The sequence below is a fragment of the Pholcus phalangioides genome, unplaced genomic scaffold (genome assembly GCF_987345545.1).
Source record: "Pholcus phalangioides strain wild (caught in Gottingen) unplaced genomic scaffold, Ppha-v1.0 ptg000016l_1, whole genome shotgun sequence".
Classification (NCBI taxonomy): Eukaryota; Metazoa; Arthropoda; class Arachnida; order Araneae; family Pholcidae; genus Pholcus; species Pholcus phalangioides.
Genome location: NW_028301609.1, coordinates 1414153 through 1425087, shown reverse-complemented (window position 1 = coordinate 1425087; position 10935 = coordinate 1414153).

Here is a 10935-nt window from a genome sequence, read left to right as displayed (position 1 = left end):
CACTCTTCCCTAACACACAAGATCACACAATCCCACTACACCCTCCACGCCAACTTTTCCGATCATAACAGGGTCCATTATTTGAACCTAAAACCTGATCTGAAACCCCCCCCCCTACCCTACACGCACGTACACAGTACTGAAACTGCATCCTTTTCTCGGTTATTTTAACCCCTTTTGTGTGTTCCGGGTCTGGCAGCGGGAAATATGCAAATGAACACGCAGGACAACCCTCCTCTCTCCCCCACGACCCCCCTCGCGCCCTCCAGGAACGTTTCCCGAGGATTATTTTGTCAGATTTTGGGAAAGGCGGGACCCAGGTGTTTAAGTAATGCCTCAATCCCTTAGGCAATAAGTAAAGTAGGGATGGGGTTGGGACTCGTAAGGTGGGTTGGGGGGTTCCCTGGCTGGTGTTGGTGGCGGGAGCCGCAAGTGGAGTCGCCTCCGTATGTGTGTACATACTCGTACACGTATACGTGAGTGAGTATATATGATATATTGAAAATAATCAATCTCCAATGAGCCGTTTAAGGGTTTGTTGCCAAGTATGTCAGCTTTTTTAGGGATCGTACCCAGGGCCTCCTCCTCCACTCCCTGGATATTCATGGAATTGATGGAACGTTTTTCTGTTTGAATAACTTACATGCCACAAAAAACAATCCCCGCATCTGTCCTAAAGCTGAGTTTTGTATAGACATACGTAATGCATTCATCATTATGGCCCATACGAGGGTAGGACTGACAAGGCTCCATCCAGCCCGGAGGTCCGGAACGATTGTTGTCATTTTTTGTGTTACGCTATAGAAGGAAGCCGGTGAAAAATCTGGCCTGGGGCCCACCGAAGATCTCAGCCTAGGGCTCTGTCGGGGGATATTAATAATACGGTGCATCATACAATTGCGCGATATTGTACTGTATTACAGTCGAACCCCGTTTTAAAGAATACCGTTATAGCGAAAATCTCGTTTTAACAAACACTTTTCTAATCCTCCAGATAATTTTACATTGGAACAATGCTAAAACTTGAAATTTCTTTATAACGAAATTCGTTGTAACGAAGTGATTTCTCCGGTCTCTTGGAGCTCGCTATAACGGGACTCGACTGTGCAATGAAATTTTTCGAATGTTTCAGCACAAAATTACTTCAAATTGATCATCGAACGAAATTTTTAATCCAAATCAGAATATTTTTGATATGTTTTAAAAAAAATATTCAATTAAAATCAGTAAAATTATTTAAAAAAAGAAAAATTTCTATAGAAATTTAAAAAAGAAAACATTTTAAAAAATTTAAAAGTAAATTAGTCTAAATTTAAAAGAAAAACAACAAATTCTAAAAAATGTAAAAATTATCAAAATATAAATTATCATTAGTTTTAAATTGATAAAATATGAATTCTCTACGTTTTAATTCGCTGTCATTTTTCTAAAGTAAATAAATCAATTACTATTTACTTCGAATTTATTTTAGTAAGTTGATGTAATTTCTTTAAATAGATAAAGAGAATTTTTAGTACTTACGTATTTTATACCAAATTACCTTTTTTTTCTGTGTAATAAATGTAAGTAATTTCAATATGAATTTTGAGCATTCAAAAACTTATTTTCAAAATATCTAGGCGGAATTTAAATTTTTATTGAATTCATATTAAGAAGCCCTAGGCACATTATCAATTTCAGTTAAAATAATTTGTAGAAAATCAGGAGATTAATGTAAATTATGAGGTTTTTTTTCTATGAGCACATTTATATGAATTTTGAAGAAACTGATTTTGAAGAATCAAGAAAAAATTATAAATTTTTCATGGATTAGTTAAAAGACGATAAAAATTTTGAATTAAATTAATCGAAAAACCAAGAAATCAACATAAATTTTCTGAACGAATGAATTTTTAGAATCCCCAGCTTTTTGATATTAATTTTGTTGAATTAATTTTAAAAATATGGAAATCGATACAAGTTTCAAACAAATTAATTAATTAGAAAAAAAAGCAAAGCATTAATCTTAATTTCTACGACTTGTATAGATTTTTAAAAAATCTATACTTATAATTAGACTGACTTCTTTTTTTGATCTAGACTGTATAAATTTTGAATCAATTAATTTCATAAAATTTAGGCAATAATATGAATTTTGAATAAATAAATTTCTGAATTCCAGACATATGAAAATTAATTTTTTTTTCAAAATTTATTTTTATACAAACATAAAACTCTGGTCAGATGGCAAAATGTAATAAGTCGTCCCTTTTTTAAAATTTCACAATGACAAATTTGTAAACAATATTCCGCCAAAATGCAATACCATGGTTTTTTGAGTTATTATAATTTACCTTCGTTGTTTCATCAGTTGAAACGAAAAATTTACGAAAATTTACGAAATTTTAATCACGAAATTTTGCCAACTTCCAAAATTTTGATGATCGAAACTCCGGAATGCGAACAACTCCATTTTTTAGGAAAAATGTGTGACAAAAAATGTGTGTATGAAAAATGTCATAAGTGAGTTATGACATTTTGCCATCTGAGCACAGAAATATAGGAATTAATCCGCATTAATGCCTAGCATATTGAAAAATTAAATTATTCATAAAATTTTACACTAATGTCTTTTTTTTCCCAGTTAATTTTCACAAATTGTCAACGTTTAAAAATTGTCTAAAGAACATTTAATTAATTTACGAAAATGAAACTATAACTATAAATTTTCCTAAATTCGAAATTTATGTCAGCGTAGATTTCGCAGAAAAATTCTTAAAATTTATAACTATGTTAATTTTTCTTAAAATTTATAATTATTTTTTTTCTAAATTTATGAATAATTTTTTTTTAATTTATGACTAATTTTTTTTTTAATTCATAACTAATTTTTTTCAAAATTTATAATTTATTTTTCTTCAAAATTTTTTTTTATATTAATTTTTCCCTAAAACTTATTCTACAGTTGACTCCCGTAATAGCGAACTCTAAGAGACCGGAGAAATCACTTCGTAATAACGAAATTTCAATACAAAGGAATTCCGAGTTTTTGTATTGTTTTTATGTAAACTTATGAAGGAGATTAGAAAAGTGTTCGTTAAAACGAGATTTTTTTCACTATAACGGTATTCGAATGCATATGAAATATTTGATATTTCCATTAAACACAAAATAATTTTTCAATCGTTAACTGAATCATGATTTTATTGAAAAAAATGTTATATTTATATCTATTTAAATATATTTATTATATTCTTTTATACATTCGAATCCCGTTTTAACGAATACCGTTATAGCGAAAATCTCGTTTTAACGAACACTTTTCTAATCCCCATATAACTTTACATAGGAACAAGGGAAAAACCTTGAATTCCTTTATAACGAAGCAATTTATCCGGTTCCTTGAAGTTCGTTATAACGGGCTTCGACTGCACTTACGTTTTTGAAATTCTTTCAAATTCGTAATTAATTATTCATTGTCAATATTTCATAACTAAGAAAAATAATACTTTTTAGTTAATATCATGTCGTACATTTTAAACCCATTAAATATTTTTTCTCTTTCCATAATCTTCAAGAAGCATTTTTGGCATCTAAGCGTAGCTTGAAGGTAAAAAATAATAATAATAATAAAATAAATAAAAATAATAATACTGATAATAATAACCCAAAAAACAACTTTCCTACCGCCAATTAAAGGGTTATGATATGATACAACTTCTCTTCCCACCATCTTTCTTTTAGTACTAAAAACGAAAATTAAGATACGATCTCTTGTCGATTTTCTCTCTCCCCGCACACCTATTATATTATTATTACATTAAGTTTCTTCTTTACTTATTTGTTATTATTTTCTAATACTGTTAAACAGCCATTTTCTAGCGACACCGTTTCCTCCGGAAACGGGCCCGATAGACAGCAAGAAAAAAACACATAATTATACATAATAATCGGAAAAGATAAAATAATTTATCGCCCCCTGGCGGACAAGATTTTAAGCATCGGAGGTAAAGGAGGGGGAGAGGGGGGGGTCGTCTTAATCCGTTCGTGAATGGGAGTAGAGTCACGTGACCTAATCAATGAGTCTTATGTGATTAGCTTGTTATTTTAGTATTTTTTTTGGGAGACCTTAATCCGATAATTTGGGAATTTGTTTGCTGTGTCATTAAGATATTGTGTGTTTTTTAGTCATAATATTAAGCTAAATACTTCCTTTGTTGTTGTGGAATAGTTCGAATTTCTTAGATTAGCTTTTATTAAAAAAATTATTTCTGAAATTTAATTCCTAAAAAATTGATTTTTTTTCCTTTATACGTCGAAATTGAAATTTCATTTTGTTCGGAAAAATTTCAATTCATTTGAGAAAATTTAGAAATATTTATTCGGGAAAATTTCGAAACATTCATTCGGGAAAATTTCGAAACATTCATTCGGATAAATTTAGAAACATTCATTCGGATAAATTTAGAAACATTCATTCGGATAAATTTAGAAACATTCATTCGGATAAATTTAGAAACATTCATTCGGATAAATATCGAAACATTTATTTGGAAAAATTTAAATTCATTCGGAAAAATTGAGAAACATTTTGAAACATTTATTCGGAAAAATGTAGAAAAATTCATTCGGAAAAATGTAGAAAAATTCATTCGGAAAAATGTAGAAAAATTCATTCGGAAAAATGTAGAAAAATTCATTCGGAAAAATGTAGAAAAATTCATTCGGAAAAATGTAGAAAAATTCATTCGGAAAAATGTAGAAAAATTTAAATTCATTCGGAAAAATGCAGAAACATTTATTAAGAATGAAATTTCTTCAGAAAATTTTAGAAACATTTATTAAAAACGAAATTTCTTCAGAAAATTTTAGAAACATTTATTAAAAACGAAATTTCTTCAGAAAATTTTAGAAACATTTATTAAAAACGTAATTTCTTCAGAAAATTTTAGAAACATTTATTAAAAACGAAATTTCTTCAGAAAATTTTAGAAACATTTCTTCGGAATTATTTAGAAAAATTTAAATTCATTCAGAAAAACATTTATTCGGAAAAATTTTTAAATTTGATATTGTTGTATTACCAGCATTTAGAATCTGGATTTCCAAACGCATTACAAAGCCTTAAAAATCTAAAAAATGATGGGGGAAATTAATTTTCTCCGCGCACAAATTTGTTTGAAAAAAGTAATCAGGAGTAATTTTAATTTTTTTTTTTCAAATTTGCTGTTATTATCAAAAAAATTTTTCCTTTCTCAGAAAGTTTTATATTTATTACCAGGAATTAGAACTTATGAATTTAAAATTGATTTATAAAGCCTAAAAAAGACAAAAAAGGGGGGGGGGTTAATCTTTTTTGGGCGCAAATTTGCTTGATAAAAAATTGGAAATTTAGCTGATTCTTAATTTACAAATTTACATATCTAGATGTATTAACACATTTCAATCTGAAATTCTATTGTGTCGTGATAGAAAATATTTCTTCAATATTGATGTCTCGATAATTTTTATTAGAGATAGGTCACATTTTTTTGGTCACATCATGCTTGCAAACTCTCTAGGTCAATATTTTTCTGTCACTCACTGACTTACTCTAGGTCACTCGTTTGCTCACTCACCAAGGTCGTATTTCGGTCACTCACATGCTTGCACGCTTTTTTGATCAGCCACGGTCATGAAACGAGCTCGGGACATCGCCGATTCTCGCCAAATGACGACGAAATCAACAAATGCTGTTATAAATAACACTTGGCCAGAAAAAAATGTTACAGTAAGTCTACTAAAATGTAAATCTACTAATGTAATGTAAATGTAATCTACTAAAATGTAAAATGTAAATGTAATGTATTTCATAGGGGAAAAAATAAAGTTTGGCAAATATCTATAAGAGGCCTATGATATAGGCCTACTCATTATAAAACAATTCTTAAAATATACAAATCCCACCTTCAGTCCTAAATCTAGAAAAGATTAGGAATTAAAGCAAGCTTCGCGGGGAAAACGGGACATTTTCATAACAAAAAATGTCTTGAAGGGCAAAATACTGGAATTTTTTGAACTGTGGTCATGTCAATGAGCAAGGTGAAGCGTTAAACATGAAATAATTTGTTTTTTTTCAATGTTAGGCATAAATAGAACAACAGATGAACATTCCCTGGATGTGATCAGAACTAATCGGCAGTTCAAGTATTACGTCAGCAGACCCCCGTCAACAAAAGTCAGCAAAACTCTGACCCCCCCTCTCCCCTCCTTGTCTGTGGGGGTGCATGCCCCCCTTCCCCAACAGACAATGAATTTTTTTATGCGAAAAATATATTTTTTTTAAAATTAAAATTTCGAAAGAGAAAATACCTTTATATGTTATTATAATCAATTTCTGTTGATTTCAATGCTATTTGAAGACGACGAACTGAAAATTTCTTTTTTACCTTAGAACCTAAAAAAAAAATCTATGCTTATTAATACATATACGGCCGTATTTACCGATAGAGTTTAAACTATACAATCACAGGTGAAAGGATTGAAGATTGAGACGAATTGGTTGAATCAAAGATTTTAACCTACGATTGCAGTTTAAAATCTGTCGGTGAATACGGCTGTTAGACGTATAGGTATCATTCTAAGGTTAAGAAATACATTGCTACCCTAAAAACATATGCCATATATGCTGAACCCATGTCCGCTGGGCAAATGTGGCCCTCGGGGTTATGTGATGTGGCCCGCCACCTCAAACCTAATTTTGTAAGAATGAACTAAGCAGCACATTTACAGATCCTTCAAGTGACCCGTGGCACATTTTCAGGTCTTTGATATGGGTTCGTGGCACATTTACAGATCACTTAAGTGACCCTGGACACATTTGCAGATCACTTAAGTGATCCGCGGCGCAATGCCCAACCACTTAAGTGGCGTGTCCGTGGCACATTTAGATATCCTTTAGGTGATATGTGGCACAGTTTTAGATGTCTTTTTTTTTTTTTTTGCACAGCAAGTAAGATGCCATTAAGAGTATTCCATATTTTTATATTTTTATGTAGGGTGGTTGATGACGTAAGCAACATTCAAATTTTCCTCCCTTATTCATCAAAAGTCACATAACCTGAAACCCCCTCCCCGTATCGATGCTGACGTAATACTTGAACGACCCCCTAACCGTAGGAATTTTTAGGAAAACCCTCATTGAAACAGAAGTGTCAAAAAAATTCGTCATTATGTCCAAGTTGGTTGCTTTTCATCACGTTGTAAACAAGTGACGTTATAAGCGTCGACGTTATAAAAACCAGAGGTCTTCAACCTTTTTCTAGACGCGAGCACTGCCTGTACTCGTCATCAAAAGACGAGCACACTTGCAGCAAATGTTTGACATACGAATGTGCATGAAATCAGGATGATTTTAATCCTTGAATGCAATGTGTGCAAGGTGTTTAATTGGAATAGTTGATTAAGCGTTCGCGAGCACAAAATCTGACACAAGCGTAGAGCACTCTGGGTGGTTCAGGGAGCACCGTGGTACTCGCGAGCAACGGTTGAAGATGAAACAAAACGGCAGACGAACATTCCCTGGAAGTGATCAGCTCTAATCTTAAGAATTTTTTGGGAAAACATCATTGAAACGGAAACAAAAGTGACGAAAAATTTGTTGTTATATTCCAGGTGGTTGCTTTTCATCGACGTAATAATAATGTTATTCTCCATATCCGGACTGGCAATTATTGACGTTATATCGGAGGTGTCGTTACAACCTAGTTTGACTGCTTCGTGTTATTTTCGTGTCGATTTAAGAACGCCGAATTGTTTTGTACGTTTGTCCGTGAAGAGGCACCGGAAAAAAAAGAGCCTGAACTTTATATGCTGACTAATACCCTTCGAAATATAAAATGAAACCATGTGAAAAAAAAAAAGGACTAGGGCAGTGATGGGTGTTCGTAGTGAAAAAGATTAGGGCAGTGGTGGATGTGGCAAACGCCGCCATCGTTGCCTGGTTACGCTATTTCTGTTTTGGCTGAAGCGATTGCATGTGGACGTGACTGCGAAGAATGAACAAAAATATACAATAAAAGAAATATTAGGTAAAAGGAAAACAGGGAGAAAAAAAAAAAAGGACCTGCTTTATAGAATGGGAGATAAAAAAAAAATTATACGTACAATATAACGTTATCTGATCTCTTGTGATGCCACCGCTGTCAGAAGGAAAAAAAAACATATAACATTACCTTGTGTGAATTTTCGAGGGTGTGGTGTGTCCGAGTACTTGGACTCACGCACGATTAACGTGTTAAAAAAAAAAAAAAAGAACAGAAAGAACCACACGGGGATGGAGGTTCTTGTAAGTGGTCTTACAAATCTCCTGTCGTGCTATGGAACGACGTGTCTGTCAGGCGACTTGATATTCAATTGAAAGGGTCAGCGTCATCGTCATCATGATCTCCAGAGATGATTTAATTGGACTGACGGATTATATATGTTTTCCTTGGTTTTTAAATCTTATTCCGACGCTTTCCCGTGACGTTTCGTCGAGTGACGTTTACGTTTGATGACGTGACACGTGGTTTTTCTCACGGATGTGGCGTTTTTGTCGCTGACTTTCTACGATTTTTGCACGGTCAGGTGATGCTCAATGATTCTAGATGTGTGGTCGGTGAGATTATTTTGTCATGAAAATCTCGGTGGTTATCGATAAATATTTTGAAAGCAAACTGTTTAGAGAGCATGGGTTCTCAAATTGTGCGCCACCAACCTTCGTCAGGGGCGAAGCTTTCGAATATAGATTCTTTGTCAAACTGCTTTAGGGAGCCGTGGACAATCTCAATGACGCACGCCCGACCCACTCCGAAGGGGCCTTTTTGTCTTTAATTCATTACGTAGCTGCCAAAACATATGACCCCTTTATAAGTGAGACTGACAGAGGTGTGAATTCCGGATGTGAATATTTTTATTTTCTTTTTTGTAAACTATAAATTTACTATAGCGAGGCCTGTGAAAAATTCTGACCTGAAAGGTTGCCAAAGAACCCAGTATAGATATCAAGAACCCTTCAGTCCCTGTTAAGACACCCTTATAAGACTGAAATTACTCATAATTTTTAAGAAAAAGGAGACAAAATAATGAAAGAAATCTCGTCGTCATTGACGGAAAACAGGCATTGAAAAAGGAATTTCAAATAATCCGAGCACCTAGGATTATCCGGCAATTTGAAGTTTCGAGACTGTATAACTTTTATTTTAAGCCAGTTGTATGTCGCTGATATCAATTACAACTGAATAATTTTTCTTTCAGTTAGAAACAAATCATAAAGTTTGCCCGCAGACCACCTATGCCATCGTCGTGGACCAACTCTGTTCCATGAACCATAGGTTGAGAAACGCTAGATCAGTGTTTATCAACCTTTTTTAGCCCATGACCCCCCCCCCTACCCATTTGAACCACATTTTCATTTCGTGGCCCCACCTCGTCTTACCCAGGTACCTCCTCCCATGTCGGAGTGGAACCCTTTCTACTTATTGAATTGAATTTAGTCAAAACTAAATTTACAAAATTTATTATGAACAAAAATTTTAGAAATTTGATTGATCTCTGGAACCCGGGATAGGCATGGACCCATAGGGGAAAGGGGTGGGTTTGGCCATTTCCTCCAAGAACCGAATTACATGAGGAAAAATAGGCCTTGTAAGATACGGGACAATCCAGCGAACGTAGCAATAAATCGTCCTCCCGACACATCACTATGGGCCCCGTACCTACACTCAGCTAAAGTTCAGTGAGCTTATTTCTTGTGGGGGATTTTATGCATGGATGTCTCGATATCATTGGTCCTCAAGTAAACTGAAGTTCTGGGGGGGGGCCCCCTATACTTAACAGCTTGTATATTTACATACTTTCATTCAAAAATTATATTACGAGATCTCTCATCATATACTCTCTCTCAGTATGAGGCTCCGGGTCATGCCTACATGGGGCCCATGGGTTAAGATGGCCCTGGTTCTATGGATAGCTCTACTAGATTGCGAAAGTAGTCATGTTTTTCCAACATATTTCACTTGAAAGCTTCATTTCTTCACAGCTCTCTATGATTTCATTCCGGCCGTTATCTTTCACCACTTCTCGTGGCTCCCCTTTCATCGGATTTTCCCCCGTGGGTCACCCTAACAATATTCCAGGACCTGGGGCCATAAGACCCCAGGTTTAGAACCACTGATCTAGATAATTCTCTTTTTTTTCCCTGTGTTTGTACTTGGCAGATAAATTCTCTTCGTTTGCGGCAGTCCACTAATCATCACAAACCGTCTGTGATGCGAAGAAGTAAGCAATGGCCATCTCTACTATATACATCGGTCCCTAATAGTACTTACTTCGGGATTTTATTGTACCCACAGATTAAACGCACTTTTCAACCGTAGACTAGTTGTTTTATCTCATTAGATGAGGTCAAATGAGCATCTCACGAGGCATTTTTGGGTAGTTGTAAAAGGATCTCAACTAGGGTCACAAAATTCTCGATCCTCCAGGAATCCACCGGAAAAACAGGGTGCGGTAGTCCAGGTTTATAAGATGCTCGAATAAAGTTACAAAGTTTAGAGGTATCGTGAATTCGATACCCTGTTCGTCCTTGTCAGAAACTTGTCCTGACGCGGAGATACAACAGAAACGGTGACAACGAGACCACAGTAAAACGTCGCTATCGCAGGGATCCCCCCCCCCCCTCACTGAGGGGTTAGCGCACCAACCTCTCGGTGAGTATAAAAAGACTGTCGTTCGGAATCTATAAAACATTGTATGTCCCGGTCAAAAAAGCCCTAGCGTGCAGAAAATGACGCTGGTGCGACAAAAATGATCAAATGGGGATCCTGGAATAGGTGAACAGAAAATCGTAATTCTCGAAAATTATTTATGATGATGAGAAGAAGAAGCAACGTAGGTCGTCCTACCCAGGCTTTTTGTCCACTATATTAGGGTTCC